We start from the raw sequence: 23934 nt of genomic DNA, 5'->3' as shown, positions 1-23934 counted from the left end.
CCATTAGTAGGCGGCACGCAGCTTCACCGTTACCTATTTATTTATTGCGAAGGGCTGACCATCAAATGTCCATGATCGGGTTCATTATTTCAGATGGATAGCTAATTGCTGTCTTTCTTATTTTCTATATATTTTTTTTTTTTAATTAACCCCCATTGCTGTTCCCATCAAATTAGCTCTGTGCTTTTATTCACCCCCCTTCTGTTCTGTGTTTCCAGAGAATCCAACATCTCAGACGTTACGGATAAATGGCAAATACTTGATCTACAAGCTGCAGTTTTACTGTATAACCAGATTGTAAAATATGAACTGAATTAATCATAAACTGCAGCAGAGTAATGGCACGTTTCTCCTTATTTTAGCTTTTAGAGCCTCACGGATCATGTTTTAGAACCCTTGTACGTCTGGTGTGTTGTTCGGCAGCGGCTGTGGCGGTGGCTAGCAGGAGGCAAAGGTCAGAGCAGCGCCTGTACAGATATTGCAGGCCAGATTTACTGCTTTCATTAAGAGCCTGGCAGTTCATCATAAACTCTTTATGGTGTTTTTGCGGAGAGCAGCGTTCTGAAATCAGCTGTTTTAATGAAAACATAATGTCATATCTGTCAAAGTTCTAAATATTTTGAAAGTGAAATATAGGAACGAGAACTTCAATTTTCGATTCGCAGAGTTTTACTTCATTCCGTAATATTTTTTTTTTCCTTTTAATCCCTTATGAGCGCGGTGTCACGGAGACGGAATGCTGTTGTGCGCGGACAGGCGCTGCGATGCCTAGTGTAACCGGAGCCAGTGGTTTAATGTATCAAATAAAAAGGAAACAGAAAGGATCTTACATCGCTGCTCAGTGTGGGTGGCAGGATTCTGCGCAGCGCAAATGTATGTAGCACGATAGATGTATTATAAACTCCTGTAGCTTTCTACACGTTCTTCCTTGGGAGTTTCTGATTGGCACGGTTGTAAATATAAATGAGTGTTAAAACTGTGGTAAATGTATAGAGATGTAAATTTGAGACGTCTTAATGTAAGTAAATATTAATCCATGGTTCCTGGCGTTACCCGAGGAGCGCCCGTAGCAGATACGGTAAAATGTAACAGGACCATTTTTGTACTTTATTAAAGTTAGGTGTAATCCAAATTTTCATCCGATTGTCCGTTTGGGCGTTATTGTTTGTTGACGTAACGCAAGCCACGCATTGGTAATGGCGGCATTATGTCACCCCCTTTTCATCCCCTTAGCGGAGGTTTATTAAAATTCTTCTGACGTAGTTTTCCTATTTCTCCTGTAGAATACCGGTGTTACATTTCATCTTCCTGACATATCAGGGAGTAAGAGAATTACAATTAGTGATGAGTCAGTGAGGGCTTTTGCGTTTTTATATATAGATAATACATCTCTTTTAATAATTTTATGTTTTAGCTTTCCAAATAATTTTTTTTTTTTTGGCATTTGTCTAATAAAGGGGCAGATGTACTAAACCTTGGAGAAAGAGAAAATGCCAGTCAATCAGCTATTACCTGTCATTTTTCAAACACAGCCTGTAACATGGCAGTTAGGAGTTGATTGGCTGGTACAGTATATAAACCTCTCATTTCACAGGTTAAATGAACTGCAGCATCTTTTTACTGCGCACCAGTTTTCAGACATGGGCCTAAAGTCAGGGCCGGATGAAGTCTGGAGGGGGGGGGGGGGGGGTTATATTAGATTGTGCATACACCCCAACATGACCCATTCCAGGAGGGACAATATCTATGGCGTCACCTGCTTTGAACTATTTATTTGATCTGCAAGTGGTTTCAACACAGGTGATTACAATTATAAATTAAGAGGGAAGTCCAGGTAGAGAGCATTTTGTCCCTCCTGGAATGGGTCATGTTGGTGTTATGCACACCAGTGCCTGCAGGAATGTACTGGTGTCAGAACTGTTATGCACTCCAGCGCCTGCAGGAATGTACTGGTGTTTGAACTGTTATGCACACCAGTGCCTGCAGGAATGTACTGGTGTCTGAACGGATAGGTATGCAAAACAAATGAACTCACAGACAGACTGGGGAATATGACATTACGTACACAGAAGGTGATAGGGTAACAAAATACACACAAAGTGAACAGAGAAGCCCAGAGGCTAAGGAACTGGGTGTCTCCCTAGTATTAGTAATGCTCAGATGGGAAAAGCAAGATGTTGTGTTTTAATACGTAGAGAACCCGAAATGCTGTTGCTAAGGGCAACAGCAAAACCCTAAAGGGTTACCAACGGGTGTGGCAGTAAACTCCTTGGTCAGAGATGGAATGATAGACACAAGGAGAGTCTCCACAATCCTAATTCTCACTTGCAGTGCACAGGTTCAGCTTACTGCCACTAAACTGACACCTGACACCTTGCACAGTGAGACAGGATTTAGGCAGGCAAGTCTTAGAATACAGCCGCAAACTTGCTAAGTTCACAGAGTAGTAAAAGAACCCCAGCAAGTTAAACGACTGACTCCAGTCTTACTGCTAGGTCTGGATTGGCAGAGTGTAGTACCAAATCCCCAGGCCTATTTGCAGTAAGCAACAACAAATACAAAGCTACACAGTACTGGCTAACTTTCAGGAACTGACTAACCAACAAAGATTCAGCAGCATCTGCTTAACCTGAGAAGAGGCCTTATAAAGCAGGTGCTGTCCACGCCCCACTCAGACCTCACAGACTGTGAGCACAAAAACCAGCACCGGATCCCCTGCCGTGCACAGAGCCTGTAACCACTGCACAGCAAAAGACCCGAACCGGAGTATCAGCTGCGCTCAGGTTACTCCGCTAGCACTTGTCTCCCGGTTGCCATGACGACGTGGCAGCACAGGGCAGGAGACTAACAGTACCCCCCCTCTGACGAGGGGTCAAAGAACCCCTACCACCGGGTTTATCGGGGAACTGCGAGAAGAAAGAGCGTATCAGTCTGGGGGCATGAAGATCACAACTGCGCACCCACGACCGCTCCTCCGGGCCATACCCCTTCCAGTGCACCAAAAATGACAGCCGACCCCGAACCATCTTGGAGTCAAGAATCCTTTCAACAACAAACTCCCTCTGGCCACGTATCAGAAGAGGGGAAGGTCTTCCACTGGAAGAAGGATTACTAATCGCCCGTTTTAAAAGGGAACAATGAAATGTTTTATTGATACCCAAAGAACGGGGCAGATCTAACTGAAATGCCACCGGATTGATAACCCTGGTGATCTTATAAGGGCCGATGAACCGGGGGCCTAACTTATGAGATGGCTGTCTCAACTTCAAATTCTTGGTAGACAACCAGACGAAGTCTCCTAATTTGAAGCTGCAGGGTATTTTCCGCTTATCAAAAACCCTTTTGGTCACTAATGACACAGACACAAGGGCTTTCTTCACTTTCCGCCAAATACCTCTAAGGACCGAAACCACAGAGGAACCACCAGGCGTGGAGTCCAGGGGGTCAAAAGAATTGGCCTTAGGATGATGCCCATACACACAAAGGAAGGGAGAGATCCCTGTAGCAGAGTGAGCCGCGTTGTTATAGGCAAACTCCGCCATGGACAGATGAGCAACCCAGTCAGTCTGACACTTGGAGACATAACACCTGAGGAACTGCTCCAAGGACTGGTTCACCCTTTCAGTCTGCCCATTAGACTGCGGATGGTAGCCTGACGACAAGCTGACAGAAATCTGGAGATCAGAACAAAATGCCCTCCAGAATTTGGCCACAAACTGGGATCCACGGTCAGAGACCACATCAAGTGGCAACCCGTGGAGACGCACAACATGCAGCATAAATAATTCAGACAGGCGTCTGGCCGATGGCAGCCCAACCAGTGGAACGAAGTGCGCCATCTTCGAAAACCTGTCAACGACAACCCAGATGGCTGTCATCCCCGAGGATTTGGGCAAGTCCACCACAAAATCCATTGAAATGTGGGTCCATGGCTTAGATGGGATAGAGAGTGGATGTAATGGGCCAACAGGAACCCCTCTAGGAGTCTTATTTCGGGCACAGATGTCACATGCCCGAACCCACTGATCCACATCCTTAGCCACCGAGGGCCACCACACCGCCCTAGATAGCAACTCCCGAGTTCTGGCAATACCCGGGTGACCTGCCGACTTCTTGGCATGGAATTCCAGGAACACTCGCTGTCTTAACCTAGGAGGCACAAACAAAAGACCTACCGGAAGGTCCGGAGGAGCCTGCTCCTGTGCTCTAAGGACTAATGATAAGAGGTCCTGGGTAATGCCCACTTTAATACATGATGGGGACACAATGGGCAACGGCTCCTCGGTGGTCTCCTGGATTGGAGCAAAACTCCGCGAGAGCGCATCAGCCTTGATGTTTTTTGACCCAGGGCGATATGTTATCAAAAAATTAAAGCGAGCAAAAAACAAAGCCCATCGTGCCTGCCTGGCATTGAGACGCTTCGCTGACTCTAAATATGCCAGATTCTTATGGTCGGTGAGAATTGAGACCACAAACTTAGCCCCCTCAAGCCAGTGTCTCCACTCCTCGAGTGCATCCTTAATAGCCAACAATTCCAGGTTACCCACGTCATAATTCATCTCGGCAGGCGAAAATTTACGGAAAAAGTAAGCACAGGGATGAAGGCGATTATCAGACACTCCCATCTGAGAAAGCACTGCCCCAATACCCATCTCAGAGGCATCCACCTCCACCACAAAAGGACGCTCTGGATCTGGGTGTCGCAGCACCTTGGCCGATACAAATGCCCTTTTGAGACGGGCAAAAGCCGCTTTAGCCTCACAAGACCAGTGAGCAACATCCGCCCCTTTCTTAGTGAGTGCCACCAAGGGCGCCACTATAGACGAAAATCCAGCGATAAATCGTCTATAAAAATTCGCAAAGCCCAGGAAACGCTGAAGCGCCTTCAAACTAGTGGGCTGCACCCAATCCAGGACTGCCTGTACCTTGGAACCCTCCATTTGGAAACCTTCTGGGGAGATAATATATCCTAGAAATGCGATTTGCTGAACTTCAAATTCGCACTTCTCCAGCTTCGCCCCAAGCCGGTGGTCTCTGAGTTTCTGGAGGACTAAGCGTACATGCTTCCGATGTTCCTCCAGGGAATGGGAGAAGATTAGGATGTCATCTAAGTATACAACTAAGAATCTATCCAAATATTCCCTGAGCACATCATTCATGAAATCCTGGAAGACTGCCGGGGCATTACAGAGCCCAAAAGGCATCACCAAATATTCATAATGCCCTGAGTGGGTATTAAAGGCAGTCTTCCATTCATCCCCCTCTCTTATTCGGATTAGATTGTACGCACCGCGTAGGTCAATCTTAGAAAAAATGGTGGCAGTACGAAGCTGGTCAAACAAGACCGAAATGAGGGGCAGTGGGTATGAGTTTTTAATCGTGATACGGTTCAATTCCCTGAAGTCGATGCAGGGTCGCAACGAACCGTCCTTTTTACCCACGAAGAAGAACCCCGACCCAACTGGAGACTGTGAAGGTCTGATAAATCCCTTAGCCAAGTTCTCCTGAATGTACTCTGCCATAGCCTGAGTCTCAGGACGTGACAGGGAGTACAACCTGCTCTTGGGAAGCTTAGCATTTGGCAACAAATCAATGGCACAGTCATAGGGGCGATGGGGAGGTAGTACCTCTGCAACTTTTTGGGAGAACACGTCCGCAAAATCTGCATAACACCCTGGCAATCCTGGCAAACTTAGCTGCGAGAGCCTGACTGGAAGGCTCAAGCAACTCCTGAAACAATCAGTACCCCAACTAAGAATCTCCCCAGAGACCCAGTCAAATTGAGGATTGTGGGCCCTTAACCAGGGTAACCCCAACACCAATGGGGCAAAAGTACAGACAGTCACATAAAAGGACAATTTTTCAGAGTGTGTGGCTCCAATAAACAAAGAAATCTGGCTAGTGCAAGAGGTAATTTTACCTTGGGATAATGGTTCCCCGTTTAACCCACAAATCTCAATTTCCGATGCCAAGGGTACTAAGGGAACAGAGTGTTTCAGGGCGAATTGGCGGTCCATAAAAACCCCGTCGGCCCCACTGTCCACAAAGGCCTCAGTCTTGACAGTTTGACCGAGGATCTTCAAGGTCACCGGAATGATAAAAGTCTTCTTGGGAAATTCTGACTTCTGGCCTGACAGGATATTTCCCATCACCCTCAGGCCCTGAAGTTTTCCGGCTTTTCTGGGCATGATACTACCACATGACCTTTATTCCCACAGTACAAACACAACCCCTGCTGTCTCCTCCGCATCTTCTCACGCGAGGAGAGGCGGGTAGCCCCAATCTGCATAGGCTCCTCGGAAAATTCCTCAGAGTCTGAGGTTCCCTTGGGAAAGAAGGAAACCTCAGTCTCCCTTTCAAGCCTACGCTCTCTCAGCCGTCTATCCACCCGGATGGATAACTGCATGAGCTGATCCAAGCTATCAGGCAAGGGATATTGTACCAGTTGGTCCTTTATCTGGTTAGAAAGACCTCTTCGGTACTGGTGTCTCAGGGCTGGGTCATTCCACTGGGTATCATGGGCCAACCTCCGAAACTCCGTACAGTAAACCTCAACTGGCCTTCGCCTTTGCTTAAGGATCGAAATCTGAGCCTCGGCTGAGGCCGTCTTGTCAGGGTCATCATACAACATGCCCAGTGCCGTAAAAAAAGCATCAACACTTTTAAGCGACGGACAGTCAGGCTGCAACCCATATGCCCAGACCTGTGGGTCTCCTTGTAGCAAGGAAATCACTATGCCCACCCGCTGAATCTCCGACCCAGAAGACTGAGGCCTAAGCCGGAAGTATAGCTTGCAGCTCTCCTTGAAACAAAAGAACTGCGAGCGATCTCCAGAAAAACGATCCGGGAGATTTACTTTCGGCTCCTTAACCCCTGAAGGTGCTGCTGCTGCGGGAGCTCCGCCAGCGGCCTGGGAGGTGTGCATTTTAATGGACAAATCATTAAATTGTCGAGTCAGGACCTGCACCTGATCGACCACCTGTTGCAACGTATTTTGAGAGGTATGCTCCATATTCCCACAAAATTTCAACAGGAGTATTAGGCTGCTGAATATGTTATGCACACCAGTGCCTGCAGGAATGTACTGGTGTCAGAACTGTTATGCACTCCAGCGCCTGCAGGAATGTACTGGTGTTTGAACTGTTATGCACACCAGTGCCTGCAGGAATGTACTGGTGTCTGAACGGATAGGTATGCAAAACAAATGAACTCACAGACAGACTGGGGAATATGACATTACGTACACAGAAGGTGATAGGGTAACAAAATACACACAAAGTGAACAGAGAAGCCCAGAGGCTAAGGAACTGGGTGTCTCCCTAGTATTAGTAATGCTCAGATGGGAAAAGCAAGATGTTGTGTTTTAATACGTAGAGAACCCGAAATGCTGTTGCTAAGGGCAACAGCAAAACCCTAAAGGGTTACCAACGGGTGTGGCAGTAAACTCCTTGGTCAGAGATGGAATGATAGACACAAGGAGAGTCTCCACAATCCTAATTCTCACTTGCAGTGCACAGGTTCAGCTTACTGCCACTAAACTGACACCTGACACCTTGCACAGTGAGACAGGATTTAGGCAGGCAAGTCTTAGAATACAGCCGCAAACTTGCTAAGTTCACAGAGTAGTAAAAGAACCCCAGCAAGTTAAACGACTGACTCCAGTCTTACTGCTAGGTCTGGATTGGCAGAGTGTAGTACCAAATCCCCAGGCCTATTTGCAGTAAGCAACAACAAATACAAAGCTACACAGCACTGGCTAACTTTCAGGAACTGACTAACCAACAAAGATTCAGCAGCATCTGCTTAACCTGAGAAGAGGCCTTATAAAGCAGGTGCTGTCCACGCCCCACTCAGACCTCACAGACTGTGAGCACAAAAACCAGCACCGGATCCCCTGCCGTGCACAGAGCCTGTAACCACTGCACAGCAAAAGACCCGAACCGGAGTATCAGCTGCGCTCAGGTTACTCCGCTAGCACTTGTCTCCCGGTTGCCACGACGATGTGGCAGCACAGGGCAGGAGACCCTAACAGTTGGGAGGTATGGATTGTGTATATTACATTTAAACCAATGGTGTATACTAGATTTAAACTAAAAGTTTAATTCCTGGGTACTTTTTATAGCTCCACCTAATTAAGAGACACACATATTTTATAATTTTTTCCTGTAGTGGAACAAAGACAACTTAAGCTTAAAATACACATAGAAAAATAAAATCTGTAATTTATCTTGTCACATGCAAGAATAGCAGCAGCCTCTGTACTACTTACACACTGGGACAGGACTGAGGAGGTCTCTCTGTGTGTTTGTCTCCTCTAGACCCGAATGCTCTCACTAGATAACAGGTTACACAGGACCTAGACACCCATGCGGGAAGGAGGGGAAGCTGGGATCCCTGGGCCACTTACAGCTCTCTCCCTCCTCCTATCTCTCCTCTGGTTAGAAAGCTCTATTGGTAGCTCATGACACCTGATACTCCTGTGTCTGTGCCTGTACTGCATACTGTCCTGCTCACATTCTGGCTGACTGGTTCTGCTGCTGCACAAGAGAGAGAGCCAGTGATGTCAGTGTGCTCCAGTTGGGGGGCCCCATGACAGAGGGGGTGCCGGGATACAGTATGTCCTGTGCCCCTCTCCTTAATCTGGCTATGCCCAAAGTGGGTTCTTGTCTTCCTACATGCGAGCCCACCCCCCTCCCCCTCTCCAGCGCATGTCAAGTGTGCTTTCAGTGCTGTGCATTGCGCAGATCCTCAGAAAAATGAGTCCCGCACCGTTTTTCCAGTGAATTCTACATCGCTGTGGGAGTGAAACGTTTTGTAAGTGGGTACAGGGTGCACAGTGTGGGTCCATATGCACTGCGCACCCCGCAGATAGATAATATGCTCCCTTACGGCCTCATAACCCTGGCTATTAGCTACGATTTTATATCGAGGAAATTGTAGATTAACCCTAACCGCTGCTGTAAGTGGCCTGAATGTCTATCAGGGAAAAAATAATAATAAAGATAACACACTATATAGATAAAGATACATACACACACACACACATATATATATATTTATATATATATATATATATATATAGAGAGAGAGAGAGATCGATATATATATATATATATATATATATATATATAGAGAGAGAGAGAGAGAGAGGTATATAGACAGATATGATGTATGTGTTGAGTGTATGTATATGTGTGTGTATATGTGTATATATATATATATATATATATATGTAATATATATATATAATATAGTGCTGCGGATTATTTTAGCAAGTTAATATCTGCAGTTCCTATTACCGGCTCGCGCTCGTTGCCGGCACAGAGGCACAAGCCTCTAATCAGAAGTGACAAGCGATATACTTTCTTTCAGCCATTATTTGGTAGCCTAGAGCAGAGTACTGTTTCTTTGGAAATGTTTTGAATTGGGTTATTTTTATTGAAGTATTAAAGTGATTCTTCAGATTTTAGACTATTAGTTAAGTACTTCTGGGAAAAGGCTGTAACCCTGGGACTCTGCGGCTTTTGTAATGTTAACTAGGAAAGTTTGAAATGAAGACTTTAATGTTGGTGATAAGGGAATGGGGAGAGGCCGGCTGACATCACACTGAATTAATTCTATTAACCAAGAATCTGGATTTGTGAGATGTGCTGGAGAACAATGCACTAACTTTATTAGCCGAGATAAATTGGGAGATGGACAAACAGGAAGATTTATAGAAAGGCAAATAATTAAATAGGAGGCTAAACGGATTAACAGCTCCTAGATTTATGTGCATTGCATCTGCAAATGTATGTCTGTTGCTGGAGACTTACCTCCACAGAACCGTCCGCGCGGATGGAAACAATGACGCTCTTTATGTACTTTTGACTGGAAAAGGAATATAAGAGAAATGAATGCCTGCTAGTATATGGTAATTGAATCTATAATTTTAGTTTGTCACATTATTACACTATGGAGTATATTTACTAAAGGGCTGGTTGCCCATAGCAACCAATCAAGTTCTAGCTATTAATTGTTTATTAAGTCTTACAATTAGAAACAACAGTGATAAAAGAAAACTGGGAAATAAAAGACCGTCATAAAGGTAGGAGGGCCCTGCTCGCCTGCTCACACTCTATTATCTTCTAGAAGGTGCTAAATAAATAAGTAGAATCTGATTGGTTGCTATGGCAACATGTCCAATCTTTAAAACCCGCACTTTAGTAAATATTCCCCATGAATATGCTACACAAAGATTCAGGTTTTTGCATTATTATTCTTCTTATTCTTCTTATTATTATTATCAGTAGCGGATCTTGCCACGGGCAAGCAGGACTTTTGCCCGGGGCGCCGCCTTCCGGAGGGCGCCGCACCAGGGCAAGATCCGCTGCTGCTGTGTGCTGCCCGCTGCCCCCCTGCTGCCGCTGGCCGCTGCCCCCCCCGCTGCCGCTGGGAAGGGAAACTAGACGCGTACGCGTCTAGTTTCCCTTCGTGGAGATGTCCTTTACTGTGCGGTGCGCGATGACGTCATCGCGCACCGCGCAGCAAAGGTCCTCTCCACTAAGGGAACTAGACGCTACGCGTCTAGTTTCCCTTCGTGGAGAGGACCTTTGCTGTGCGGTGCGCAATGACGTCATAGCGCACCGCACATCATTTCAGTCTGTACAGGGGGCGTAAATGACCACGCCCCCTTACGAAGCCACGCCCCCTAATGCAGCCCGGGGCGCCAGAAGCCCCGGAACCGGCCCTGATTATTATATTTCAGTAAAAGGCGCCACAAGGGTTCAGTAGTGTTGTAGAATATACAATGAAATTATGACCAAATCAAGCAAATTACAAACATCCTATAATATGACAGGTGGGAGCTGATTGGTTGGTACTTTATCACCGTGCAATTTATCACTCTCCAAGCCTTGATAAATCTTGGCCATAATTATTAATTACGATCAAAGAACAAAAGCTGAGTGGGCCCTGCTCACAAGAGCTTACACTCTACAGGTATCCACTAGTACAGTAAGGTTTCTGTGTGATGCGAGTATAGAATTGGGTGGGGGTAGATTGTTTATGTGTCAGTCATGTTAGCGTGCAGTGCAACCTACAGCTTATCTACTTCTTACAGAGGTGACGTGATATGTGTCATGGCGGCCCACTGCAAAATGTTGTATTTCCTAGATTTACGTAGCGCAGGCGGACTGAAAGCACCTGGCCACAGACTGTATCATCACGCCCCCTATTTAGCCCACTTTGCTGGGAAAGTGAACGGGATCTGGGGTGCTGAGGTATACTTCCAGGAGTCTTGGGGGACTCACCAAAGATTTTGGACAGCAGGTAACTATGACTTAGACATGTTCTTTTAGAATGTATTCCCCCATCCTCTACATCAGAGATTTTCAACCTTTTACAGCTTGCGGCACACTGAACAAGATTTATATATTGCCAAGGCCCACTCAGATAGAATGGTGATGCATGGTGCAGGTGCGAGTCCTAGGATGTCATGTTGCAGCTTCTCCATAGGTAACGCCTGAGCCACATCTGAGAAAGCCAGAAGAGCCCAACACTGCCCGGGCCCAATATTAGAACTGGCTCTGCAACCACTAAACCCACCAGTATTAATCGTTCCAGGGCCTCAGTAGCAGCAAAACACTGACGGGCCTGGCTCTGCTTCTATGGCGGCACACCTGGAGGCTGCTAAGGGCACACTAGTGTGTCACTGCACGGTGGTTGAAAAACACTGATATACATCTAACATGAATTTCCCACTCCCTCTCTGCCTTCTGGGACCCCGAACTCAGACTAAACAAGGAGGTGAGCAATGTGGAAATCTGCAGCATGAGGCAGAATGCCCCACACCCACTCACACCCACTCATGCTCCCATAATCTGGTCTCTTCTTTTCTATTATATAATTAAATTCTAATGTTGCGGGGTGTTTATCACTGCACTTGGAATATACCCTCTCACAGCGGTCGGGTACTCTCCAACCATACATATGCTGAGGGTGGGGAACGCATATTTAGAAACATGCAATTGTAGAAGTGTTCTTTATATCATAGCTGTAGACTGAATTAGCTGTCAGAGCCTGGCACACCATGCCAATGAGCGACGGCTTACCCAGGCAGTATAGCCACACGTTTTTATTAGTACCCTTAGAGGTGCGGGACAGCTACAAGCGAGCTCCGCCTCCTGTATTTCTGGAACCTTGTGTTTAAGCGAAACTCCACCTTAGGCTACAGTATGCTCCGTTTTTTGGTTTGTGCTTAACGTTAGGCGTCGATGGTGCTAGTTTTCATCCTCTTTGCTTTACTTGGGGAAAGACCATCTGATTCCTTCCTATGGAAGCGTTGCTGGTATTGTACCTGGTAACTTGTATTGTGTGCTGTGGGAATTCTGTTAGTGTTACTCAGGAGTCGATGAATCCAGCGATGGAGACGTGGACTAGTGGGGAAGCTTCTACCATTTTATAGCATGTAACTGATAAATGCTGATTGGTTACTAAGGGCAACGCTCCACTTGTCCACATCTGTAAACTCTTTTCACTGCTTGATACCTCATAGCGCTGAAAGTCTAATGGGTCTTGAGGGGAAATGACCATTTGGCCCATACGTCTGCCCATTTCTTTCTCCTTGGTAACCGCGGCCTCTATTCAAGCCTTACATTTATATTTCAGATTTAGTACAGATGTATGTCTGTCCCACCCATGTTATATATTCCACATACTGTCTTTACTGCTACTACCTCTGTTGCATGGCATCCCATCTATGCAGCTCCCTAATGAAGTCACTTTTCTCCAGGTTCCCTACCCAACATCTCTCCAGTTTAAGTGCATGCACTTTAGATCCAACCCTCTCCTTTGCATATTAAAACGTTGCTATATCAGAAAGGTTCTCCCCCACCCCCTTCTCAGCACCAAGCTGTACAAGTTCAGATCCTTCCATTCTATACTGGTAAACTTTGTGCTTTAGACCAGGGATAGGCAATGCCGGACATTCATCGTCAAAGTATCCGTAGTGCCAGCACCATTACATCATATACAAACATTTACAAGTTAATAGATGGTACTACAAATGTCCGTGGCTTGCCCGCCCTTCTTTTATTCAGGTAAGGTGAGGTTGACTTGCAGTTTTGTACTTTTATTTGACTGTGAGCTGGCCTAATCGTGGCATGGTGACCTACCAGAGGCCCAGGCTTTGCTGAGTATGCAGGCCCCACTGCAGTTCTTCAGGTTAGAGTGGGTCTAGTGAGCCAAAAATGTCTCCTCTGGTGACATACGGAGATTAGCAACGGTGGTCCAAACCATTTTCTTGCCTAGGTCCCCATTGGATCTTTATCAGGCTCCTGCATTCATCTGAAAATCCTATTCTCTGAATGTGTCTATGAATATTCTTGGCATAGAAAGAATATATTTTGCATGAATACACAATACCATTAAACCCAGAGAGCCTATTTTCAACAGCGTAAATTTATGGCCGGTATTGAGTGGTCTGGATCGTTTATTTCTAAAAGTGAGCATTAAAAATATTTGCTCTCGTACCTATGATAAGAAGGGAGTGCCATAACTCTAGACGCACCATGTATGCTGCCAGTGCATACTAACTATCCCCAATAAAACAATATATATCGCGGGGAAAAGCATAAATTTACGGATATTAAGATCTATGTGCATACATTGAATATTACCACTATAATATAAGTACACAGGGAATATATTTCAAAATCTCTCAAACTTTGTTGACCTTTCTTATAAAATACGGGGCTCGGGGAGAAATATTTGCATAGAATTTTAGTAATATATTGTGAATAAGCACATAAGGCAGCGCACATTTTATTTGTGATAAGAAAGACGTTAAATTATGGCCATCACACAAACGCGAGGATCTCTAGACTTTTTTATGGCAGGTCCTATTGGGTATATGGCTTCTGTTTTTAAGACGCACATGCATTAAGAGTCTGATTCATGTCGTGATGTATGGCAGATCCGGATGTATAATGGATCTCCCAGGAATAAAACCAACACCACAAAATCATCACCTTGGGATGTTCATTGAGTGAATATTTTACAGACATACTTCTTTTATATTTATATCATAATTTAGCATTGTGACAGCTTTTTTTGGCAGAGCTAGCAGTTTCTCATTTTTATAATGGCGTTATATTTGTGAGACTAATAAGTGTATACAGGCTAAACAACTAGGGGAGGGGTTGGGGAGGCAGAAACGTATTTTTCATAATTCCTCTGGGTGCTCGTGAACAGAAAGCGTATCGGCGTAAGCAACAATTCTAATAAAAGGTCAAGAGGAACATTGCAAGTAGGAATAGTAACGCCGTTCCACCCCCACTTTTATATAAATGAAACCGTGTAATTTATGGGGAAGCAGACAAGAGATAGAAAGATTCTTCAGTGCCGTGTAGGTTTAAAAGAACAAAAGTATAATTGTGTTTGCTACATATTAGTAAGACTGCACCTGCTTCTTAATTTACTCAAGAAGAGCATTGTTACATTATATGGATTTTATAGTTAAGTGGAAGCCAAAATTTAGAGCGTATAGTTAAAGTACCTGTCGCGCAGTATTAAAATATCATGAGTAAATGCCTAATTGCAAAATAAAGATATGAATACACAAAGCGATCTCCAGAAATGAATCTATGAAGCTGTACCTCATCAGAGTACCTTAGGCATTATTTCAATTAGATTTTGGTCATGTGACCATTTAGAGCCAATGTACTGCAAGCTGGCAGCTTGATGATGTCACCGGAAGTGTGTCAGGATCTCGGTGAGCATGATTCTGCCAGTTCACTACTTGGGCTTTCCACTCTCTAGTTTATAAGCATCAATATTCATAGCGGCCCGTAAATGGACTAAGTGCTGAGTGGCAGCAAGTTTCCACTGCGCTGTGGAAAAATAAATAGTACTTCTTTTCTGAGTCATTATTAACATATAACCGAAGCAGACTGCAGAAGAGACATCTGGGTCTATTTATTACTTTTTCAGGACTCTCTCCCCCATCAAAATACTTGATCACAATAATTTAGAGTGTTTTTTTTCCGGCGGGGTAGTAATCATTATTGCAGACACACCGGGACACGTCGCTGGGAGACTAAAATATATTACTGTAGCCCAGAGGTTCCCAAGCGCAGGGGTTACCCTAATGGGCCAGGTTTTAAGTATATCCAGGCTTGGCCACAGATGGCTTGGGGGTCTATTTATTAACATTATTTAAAAAAAAAAAAATGTGAGAAAGGGAGTTTTCTGTTTTCACCCCCTTTTCACATTGTGTTAGTATCACCTGAATGTAATAAAGGACATTTGGAGCAGTTTTCATAAAAAACTGCTCCAAAACGTTTAATTCACTTTTTTTTAGTAATCCACATCGCATTCCCCCCATACTTATAATGTGATGTGACCAGATTTACAAAAACAAGAAAGTGAAAAAATAGCGCAGTGCGCCCTGTGAAAATAACGCCGGCTCAGGCTGGTGAGATCTCAGGGCAGCACTGCGATAGGCGGCATTTGCCGCTGGCAGAGAAAGCTGTGCAGGGACCCGGCAGAGTGATCAGCTCTGTGTCCGATGGGCACACAGGCTGATCACTGGTAAAAACAAACAAACAAACAAACAAACAAACAAAAAAAACATACCTGTCCAGGAGCTGGTGATTGGTGCTCTGTTGCGGCCCACCGGGCGCCAGGTCCTCCATATGCAGTGCTGTGACCCCCGGTGCAGTGAAGTGATGCTGCAAAACGGCAGCTCACTTTACAGCACCGAGGGTCAGAGCAGCACGCAGGGTCCGGTGCACGGTAGCCCAGCAGATGACTGGCGAGTATAGATTATATCTACCCCTACCTGCGGGGGGTCTGCGGCACGGGGGGGGGGGGGGGGGGGGGGTTTGACCTGGCGGCGGTATCGTGCGATGTTGGCTGTGGTGGCGCATGCGCAGCAGGACATCGGGGTATTTTTCACGAAAAATACCCCGATGATGCTGTGGACAGACATTGCAGGGCCAGCTTTGTCCCTGCATGCAATCATTGATACATCCATGTGCTGTAATCAATTATTGCAATGCGGATTCGGGAGATTTTATCACCACACATCCTTGAATGGTGATAAATAGGCCCCTAATTAGTACCTCAGACAGTTGATTTAAGCACGTGTCATGGACATGCCTAACACCCAGCCTGTCACGGTGCCTTGTGGTCTGCATTCGGGGACCTCTGCTTTAGCTCATACACAGCAATTGCTAATGTCGGGTAAAGATGATGGTGCCAAGATCCAAAAAGCTATTTGATAATTGACAATAGGATGAATGAGTGGAGAGAGAGCGTTGTACGGAGAGCTCACACAGCCATTCCTAACGAATTGATGCCACATCATCGATGACAATGTCTGATGTTGGGGAAAGAAACCCACATTGGCGATGCTGGTCCGATGGCAGAGGTATGTGCAATGCAACCATTGATGTTTTTCTACTGATGGTTACATGGGTGTTACAGCCTTCGGTGGTCATCATTACCATAGTCCACATTTTTTTGAGTGGAGATTTATTTCTCCGAATTATCAAGCTTCAAAAGACTCAATCCCTCTATGGGCTGCAATATTGTAATGTTTTTCCGTAGAAGGATGTTCGGTATTCTGGATTCCTCCCTGACAGCTTACCTGTGCACATGTACGATAAGCCGGACACACATGCACGGTTGGCCAGGCGGATCTGAACCGGCGGTAAAGTCATAACTTGCTCTAACACCTTCGGGTAAATTTACTAAGTTGGGAGGTTTTTTTTTAGAACTGGTGATGTTGCTCAACCAATCAGACTCTACTTAACATTTATCTAGCTGCTTCTAAAAGATATTGGACTCTTATTGGTTGCTATCGGCAACATCACCAGTTCTGAAAAAATCCCACCATAGTAAATTTACCCCTTATTGTTTTACCTTTTGCCCATCCACTGGCTCAGCAAGAGACATTTGACAAGCAGCCCCGAAAATAAACTCCTTATTCCCGTGATAAGGAATATTTCTTTCCAATGCTGTCCTGCAAGTCTTAATAAATAGGGCCTTTAAACTTTAGCTATGCAAAATAAAGTGTGCAAAAGATTTATTTACCCTCTAAAGATATCACTAATATAATTCCGTCTAATGAGGACAATGCTTGTACACATTTTATCTGTATCTCTCAGTGTTTAATACAAGATTATTTCCGCCCATCATGTGGCAGTAGAACATGGAGCTATATCCCCAGCGTCCCCCTATAACATCCCTCACGGAGGCTTAGGCCTCTATAACTCTACTAACACTTCACCTTGTGTTAAATAATGCAGCCTGTATGATGGATTGCCGGCCAGACAGAATATCTACATTGCTTAAACAAACCATAACAGATGATACCCTTTAACTTCCTAAATTGATCAGCGCTCCTGACCCAACTGAATTATAAGCTAGAAAACTTTGAGCTATTACACTCTCAGATTTGTCGTTGCAGATATTTTAAGTCAATAAATACATTATTAATAAATGGAAAACTCCAAAGAATTAGCTGTAAGTTAATTTCCAGAGGAAACAGATTCCATCTCATTCTATTTAAGTAGCGTTGTCAAACATTACTCTGTCATCTTCTCATTGTGTCTCCTGAAATCACATACTTTACTTGATAAATAAGTAGAATGCAGTGGCGTCATTTGTCAGTGCCTCTGTAATAAGCATCATTGGCTCGTAGCGGCCTCTTATTGAAAGGCTTCCTGTTTATGATAAAATATGATTTATTTCATAACTTACTCCTACCTTGAAAATGAAATCAACCTGGTTAACCATTTTGTCGGATGAATAGAGCAAATGCCTAACATGTAACCGTATGGTATAAAGTATAATAATAGCAAATAATAAAAAACTGAATATAAACGGTACTGTATAGAGCTAGATGTAGCAAATATCTGAAAAGAAACATTACATAATGAAGATCTAGGTTCTCGGTAGAAATCTATGGTGCCACCACAACTTGGCAACTTTACCGCCTTGCATTCCACGTTTCTTTATTTTTCTGCATTCCGCCCTGTAGCCCACATTTGGTTCTTTCTTATTACTCACCCTTTAATCCCTCCTGCCTTGTGATGCTGTCTAAGACCAGGACTATGTGATGTTTCTGGTGCTCTGTATAACATCAGGATACATTGTAGCAGACTCTTCCTCTTAAACTCTGCTACATAGTAGGTAGAGCCGACGTGACCAGAGGACCCCTGCATATATGGGTACATACTGTAGCAAATAAATTGGGGCGACGGGGCCCTGATGTTGCCATGTGGTACAATGCAAAGGTTGTGCATCAGACCATCTCTCATGCAAAACATATATTTTGTATTTACTGTATATGACTCCTCTAGCACACGAATCTTAATGGATGTATAACATAATTATATTTTCCATGCCATTCAACTCCTACTCAAACTGGATCTCTCCTCTAGCACAATACTTTAACATATGTTACTTTGCTCTTTGCTTGTATAAACAGTCTCCTCACTCCACCAGTAGGGTTCTTATAGTGACAGTAGGTTACAATATGCTGTAAAGTACACTGTGACCACTCTCTTCTCATACAGACACTACAATCCCTAGGTCTTAAAGACACAGCCCTTTCTTGGTTCCTATCGTACCTATCTAATCGCTCCTTCAGTGTTCACTTCTCTGAATCTACCTCCTCTTCTCTACCTCTTTCAGTTGGAGTACCGCAAGGCTCAGTCTTGGGTCCTCTGCTTTTCTCTATCTATACCTCATCTCTTGGTAAACTAATCAGCTCTTTTGGTTTTCAGTATCATCTGTACGCAGATGATACGCAAATCTACCTATCCTCCCCTGACTTGTCCCTATCTGTACTGGGCCATGTCACTGAATGCCTTTCTGCCATCTCATCCTGGATGACATCTCGCCACCTCAAACTTAATATTTCAAAGACAGAGTTAATTATATTTCCACCAGCCAATAGTAGGTACCAACCTGATATCTCTATCACTGTTGAAAACTCGACTATCTACCCTACCCCACAAGCTCGCTGCCTAGGTGTCATCCCTGACTCTGATCTGTCCTTTGTTCCCCACATTCAATCTGTCTCAAAATCATGTTACATGCATCTAAAAAACATATCCAAAATACGACCATACCTTACACAAGACACTGCTAACACTCTAATCCACGCTCTCATTATCTCCCGCATTGATTATTGCAATAGTCTCCTGACTAGTCTTCCCAAAACGAGACTCTCACCACTACAATCCATTCTGAATGCAGCGGCGAGGCTTATCTTCCTCATTAGACGTTCATCGTGTGCAGATCTGCTCTGTCAGTCCCTCCATTGGTTACCTGTATTCTACCGCATTCAATATAAAATACTTTTACTCACATACAAGGCCATTAACCAAACTACACCAAGGTACATCACTTCGCTTATCACAAAATATCTCCCAACCCGACCTCTTCGCTCTTCACAAGACCTGCGTCTCTCATCCACACTCATTACTCGCTCCCACTCACGATTGCAGGACTTTCATCGGGCTTTTCAAACAGACAGCCAGTGGTACTCCAATGTCCTTGCAATGACATTGGAGTACCACTGGCTGTCTGTTTGGAAACCACACCCCCTGACGAAGTCTTACGACGAAACGCGTTGGGCGTGGCCAGCAGGACGAGGTTCAAGGATCCATTGTCTGAAGTGTCAGCGCGTGTGGTCCGTTATTCAAGTCCGTGCGGCTAGAAGGATTTACATCGCGCTGGTTAACTTTTATTTTAAATGTACGTGAGTGATACTGATGCCAGTAAAAACTTGTAATTCTATACTCACCATTGCGCCCTCCATTATTTCTTTTTTTCATATATATATATATATATATATATATATATATATATATACACCAGTCAAAGATGGCAGTATATAATTCATATGATTCATCGGCCTGCCTCTTTATTAGGGGCCTGACGGTCTGAAGTGCCCCGGGCCCCCCATAGCCTTAATCCGGCTCTGCCGTAAGGACCATGGGGAATAGACGGGCTCCGCAGGAGATAGGGCACTTTAAGAAAGCTTTGGATTCTGGGTGTGCACTGGCTCCTCCCTCTATGTCCCTCCTCCAGACCTCAGTTTTACACTGTGCCCAGAGGAAGATGGGCGCACTGCAGGGAGCTTTCCTGAGTTCTTTGCATTAGAAAGCATTTTTGTTTGAATTTTTCTATTTTTACAGGGAGCACTGCTGGCAACAAGCTCCCTGCATCGAGGGACTGGGGAGAGAGGAGCAGACCTACTTAAATGATAGGAACTGCTTCCTTGGCTACTGGACACCATTAGCTCCAGAGGGGGTGAACACAGGTTCGTCCTGGGCGTCCACCCCCGGAGCCACGCCGCCGTTCTCACAGAGCCAAAAGAACAGAAGCAAGAAGACATCTCAGGCGGCAGAAGCCTTCAGCGGCTTCACTGAGGTAACGCACAGCATCGCAGCTGGGCGTCATTGCTCTACACACCTCACACACTCCGGTCACTGTATGGGTGCAGGGCGCAGGGGGGGCGCCCTGGGCAGCAATAACACCTCAAAACATGGCAAAAAGATATATACATGTACAGCTGGGCACTGTACATGTATATAAAAGAGCCCCCGCCATTTTTACACAAATTTGAGCGGGACCGAAGCCCGCCGCCGAGGGGGCGGGGCTTCTCCCTCAGCACTCACCAGTGCCATTTTTCTCTCCACAGAACGCTGAGAGGAAGCTCCCCGGACTCTCCCCTGCTTACACACGGTGAAGGGGTGTTTAAAAGAGAGGGGGGGGGGGGGGCACATAATTGGCGGATAAGATATTATACAGCGCTGCTGAGGAAAAACATTTTGTGTTGGTCTCCAGGGTCATTGCGCTGGGGTGTGTGCTGGCATACTCTCTCTCTGTCTCTCCAAAGGGCCTTAAAGGGGATACTGGCTTCAGAAAAGAGTTTCCTTTTGTGTATGAAGTGTGTCGGTACGTGTGTGTCGACATGTTTGACGAGCAAGGCTCGCTTAATGTGGAGGGAGAGTGTTTAAATGTCAGGTCGCCGTCGGCAGCGCCGACACCGGACTGGGTGGATATGCTGAATGTCTTAAATGCAAATGTGAATCTCCTGCATAAAAGGTTAGACAAGGCAGAAGCTAGGGATCAGTCAGGTAGCCAGACCGTGCCTGTCCCTGTGGCGCCAGGACCTTCAGGGTCTCAAAAGCGCTCCATATCCCAGGTCGCTGACACAGATACCGACACAGATACTGACTCTAGTGTCGACTATGAGGATGCAAAATTACAGCTGAAGGTGGCAAAGGGTATTCGATACATGATTATTGCCATAAAAGAGGTTTTGCATATTACTGAGGAACCCCCGGTCCCTGACACGAGGGTACACATGTATAAAGGGAAAAAGCCTGAAGTCACCTTTCCGTCCTCATTTGAGCTAAGCGAATTGTGCGAAAAGGCTTGGGAGTCTCCGGATAGGAGACTACATGTTCCCAAAAGGATTCTTATGACGTATCCTTTTCCACAGAAGGATCGGATACGATGGAAATCTTCGCCTAAAGTAGACAAGGCACTGACACGCTTATCCAAGAAGGTGGCACTGCCTTCTCCGAATACTGCTTCCCTCAAGGATCATGCTGATCGCAAGCAGGAAATTACTATGAAGCACATTTACACACATTCAGGAACTATCGTTAGACCGGCCATGGCGTCGGCCGGGGTTTGTAGTGCGGTTGTGGCATGGGCAGATTCCTTATCTGCGGAGATTGACACCTTAGATAGGTATACCATTCTAATGACCATTGAGCATATCAGAGATGCTGCCTTGTATATTAGAGATGCTCATAGAGACATTTGTTTACTAAGCTCCAGAATAAACGCTATGTCTATTTCTGCTAGGCGACTCTTGTGGACCCGACAGTGGACGGGGGATGCCAACTCAAAGCGGCATATGGAGTCATTGCCTTACAAGGGGGAGGAGTTGTTTGGAGAATGGCCTCTCGGACCTTGTCTCTACTGCTACGGCCGGTAAATCAAATTTTTTACCTTATGTTCCCCCGCAGCATGCTAAGAAGGTACCGCATTATCAAATGCAGTCCTTTCGTTCCAATAAAAGCAAGTAGGTACGAGGATCGTCCTTTGTTGCCAGAGGTAAAGGCAAGGGAAAAAAGCTGCACTCGGCTAGTTCCCAAGAGCAGAAGTCCTCCCCTACTTCCGCAAAGTCCACCGCATGACGATGGGGCCTTTTCGGGGGGGGGGGGGGGGGGGGGGTGTCAGATCAAGTGGGGGCACATCTTCGCCTGTTCAGCCACGTCTGGGTTCTCTCACAGGTGGATCCCTGGGCAATAGAGATTGTTTCCCAGGGATACAGACTGGAATTCGAAGACATGCCTCCTTGCCGGTTTTTCAAATCGGCTCTACCGGCTTCCCCGTCGGAGAGGGAGCTGGTGTTAGCTGCAATTCACAAATTGTACATTCAACAGGTGATAGTCAAAGTTTCTCATCTCCAGCAAGGAGAGGGTTATTATTCATCCCTGTTAGTGGTACCAAAACCGTACGGTTCGGTCAGACCCATTTTAAATCTGAAATCCCTGAACCTGTACTTGAAAAGGTTTAAGTTCAAAATGAAGTCGCTCAGAGCGGTCATCGCCAGCCTGGAGGGAGGGGATTGGATGGTGTCCCTGGACATAAAGGATGCATACCTTCATGTTCCGATTTTCCCTCCTCACCAGGCGTTCCTGAGATTTGCAGTACAGGACTGTCACTACCAATTTCAGACGTTGCCGCTTGGTCTTTCCACGGCCCCGAGAATTTTCACCAAGGTAATGGCGGAAATGATGGTGCTCCTGCGCAGGCAGGGCGTCACAATTATCCCGTACTTGGACAATCTCCTCATAAAGGCGAGATCTCGGGAGAAGTTGCTGGACAGCGTGTCTCTGTCCGTGAAGACGTTGCAGAGGCATGGCTGGATTCTCAATTTACCTAAATCCCAGCTAGTCCCTGCAACGCGTCTGCCCTTTTTGGGCCTGATTCTAGACACAGACCAAAAAAGAGTTTTTCTTCCAGTGGAGAAGGCTCAGGAGCTCGTAGCTCTGGTCAGGAACCTATTGAAGCCAATAAAGGTTTCAGTGCATCATTACACAAGGGTTCTGGGGAAGATGATGGCTTCATACGAGGCCATCCCCTTCGGCAGGTTCCATGCAAGGACCTTTCAATGGGACCTATTGGACAAATGGTCCGGGTCCCATCTACACATGCAAAAACGGATCACCCTGTCTCCCAGGGCCAGGGTGTCTCTCCTGTGGTGGCTGCGCAGTGCTCACCTGCTGGAGGGTCGCAGGTTCGGCATTCAGGACTGGGTCCTGGTGACCACGGACGCGAGCCTCCGAGGTTGGGGAGCTGTCGCACTAGGAAGAAATTTCCAGGGTCTCTGGTCAAGCCTAGAGACTGGTCTCCACATCAATGTTCTGGAGTTGAGGGCCATATACAACGCCCTACGCCAAGCGGAGGAATGGCTTCGGAACAAACCGGTTCTGATTCAGTCAGACAATGTCACGGCAGTGGCTCATGTAAACCGCCAAGGCGGCACAAGGAGCAGAGTGGCCATGGCAGAGGCGACCAGGATTCTACGCTGGGCGGAAGGCCATGTAAGCGCACTATCAGCAGTGTTCATCCCGGGGGTGGACAACTGGGAGGCGGACTTTCTCAGAAGGCACGACCTGCATCCGGGAGAGTGGGGACTTCATCAAGAAGTCTTCACACAGATCACGGATCGGTGGGGACTGCCTCAGATAGACATGATGGCGTCCCGCCTCAACAAAAAGCTAAAGAGGTATTGCGCCAGGTCAAGAGACCCTCAGGCGGTTGCGGTAGACGCTCTGGTGACACCTTGGGTGTTCAGATCGGTCTATGTGTTTCCTCCTCTACCTCTCATACCCAAGGTGTTGAGGATAATAA

The 23934-nt window shown here is 45.8% G+C and overlaps 1 long non-coding RNA gene across 1 annotated transcript in view; it reads right to left on the bottom strand.

The window, feature by feature from the left end:
* Positions 1 to 501: 501 nt before the first annotated feature.
* The window catches only part of LOC134970294 (uncharacterized), a 42045-nt gene continuing 18612 nt past the window's right edge, over positions 502 to 23934 (bottom strand). Inside the window, exons 2-3 of the long non-coding RNA XR_010189760.1 lie at positions 9816 to 9870; positions 502 to 1308 (exon numbers count right to left, since the gene is read on the bottom strand). This is a non-coding gene — a long non-coding RNA (uncharacterized LOC134970294). The remainder of the gene's footprint in view (positions 1309 to 9815; positions 9871 to 23934) is intronic.

The sequence above is a fragment of the Pseudophryne corroboree genome, chromosome 11 (genome assembly GCF_028390025.1).
Source record: "Pseudophryne corroboree isolate aPseCor3 chromosome 11, aPseCor3.hap2, whole genome shotgun sequence".
NCBI lineage: Eukaryota > Metazoa > Chordata > Amphibia > Anura > Myobatrachidae > Pseudophryne > Pseudophryne corroboree.
This window is presented reverse-complemented; position numbering and strand designations above follow the sequence as displayed.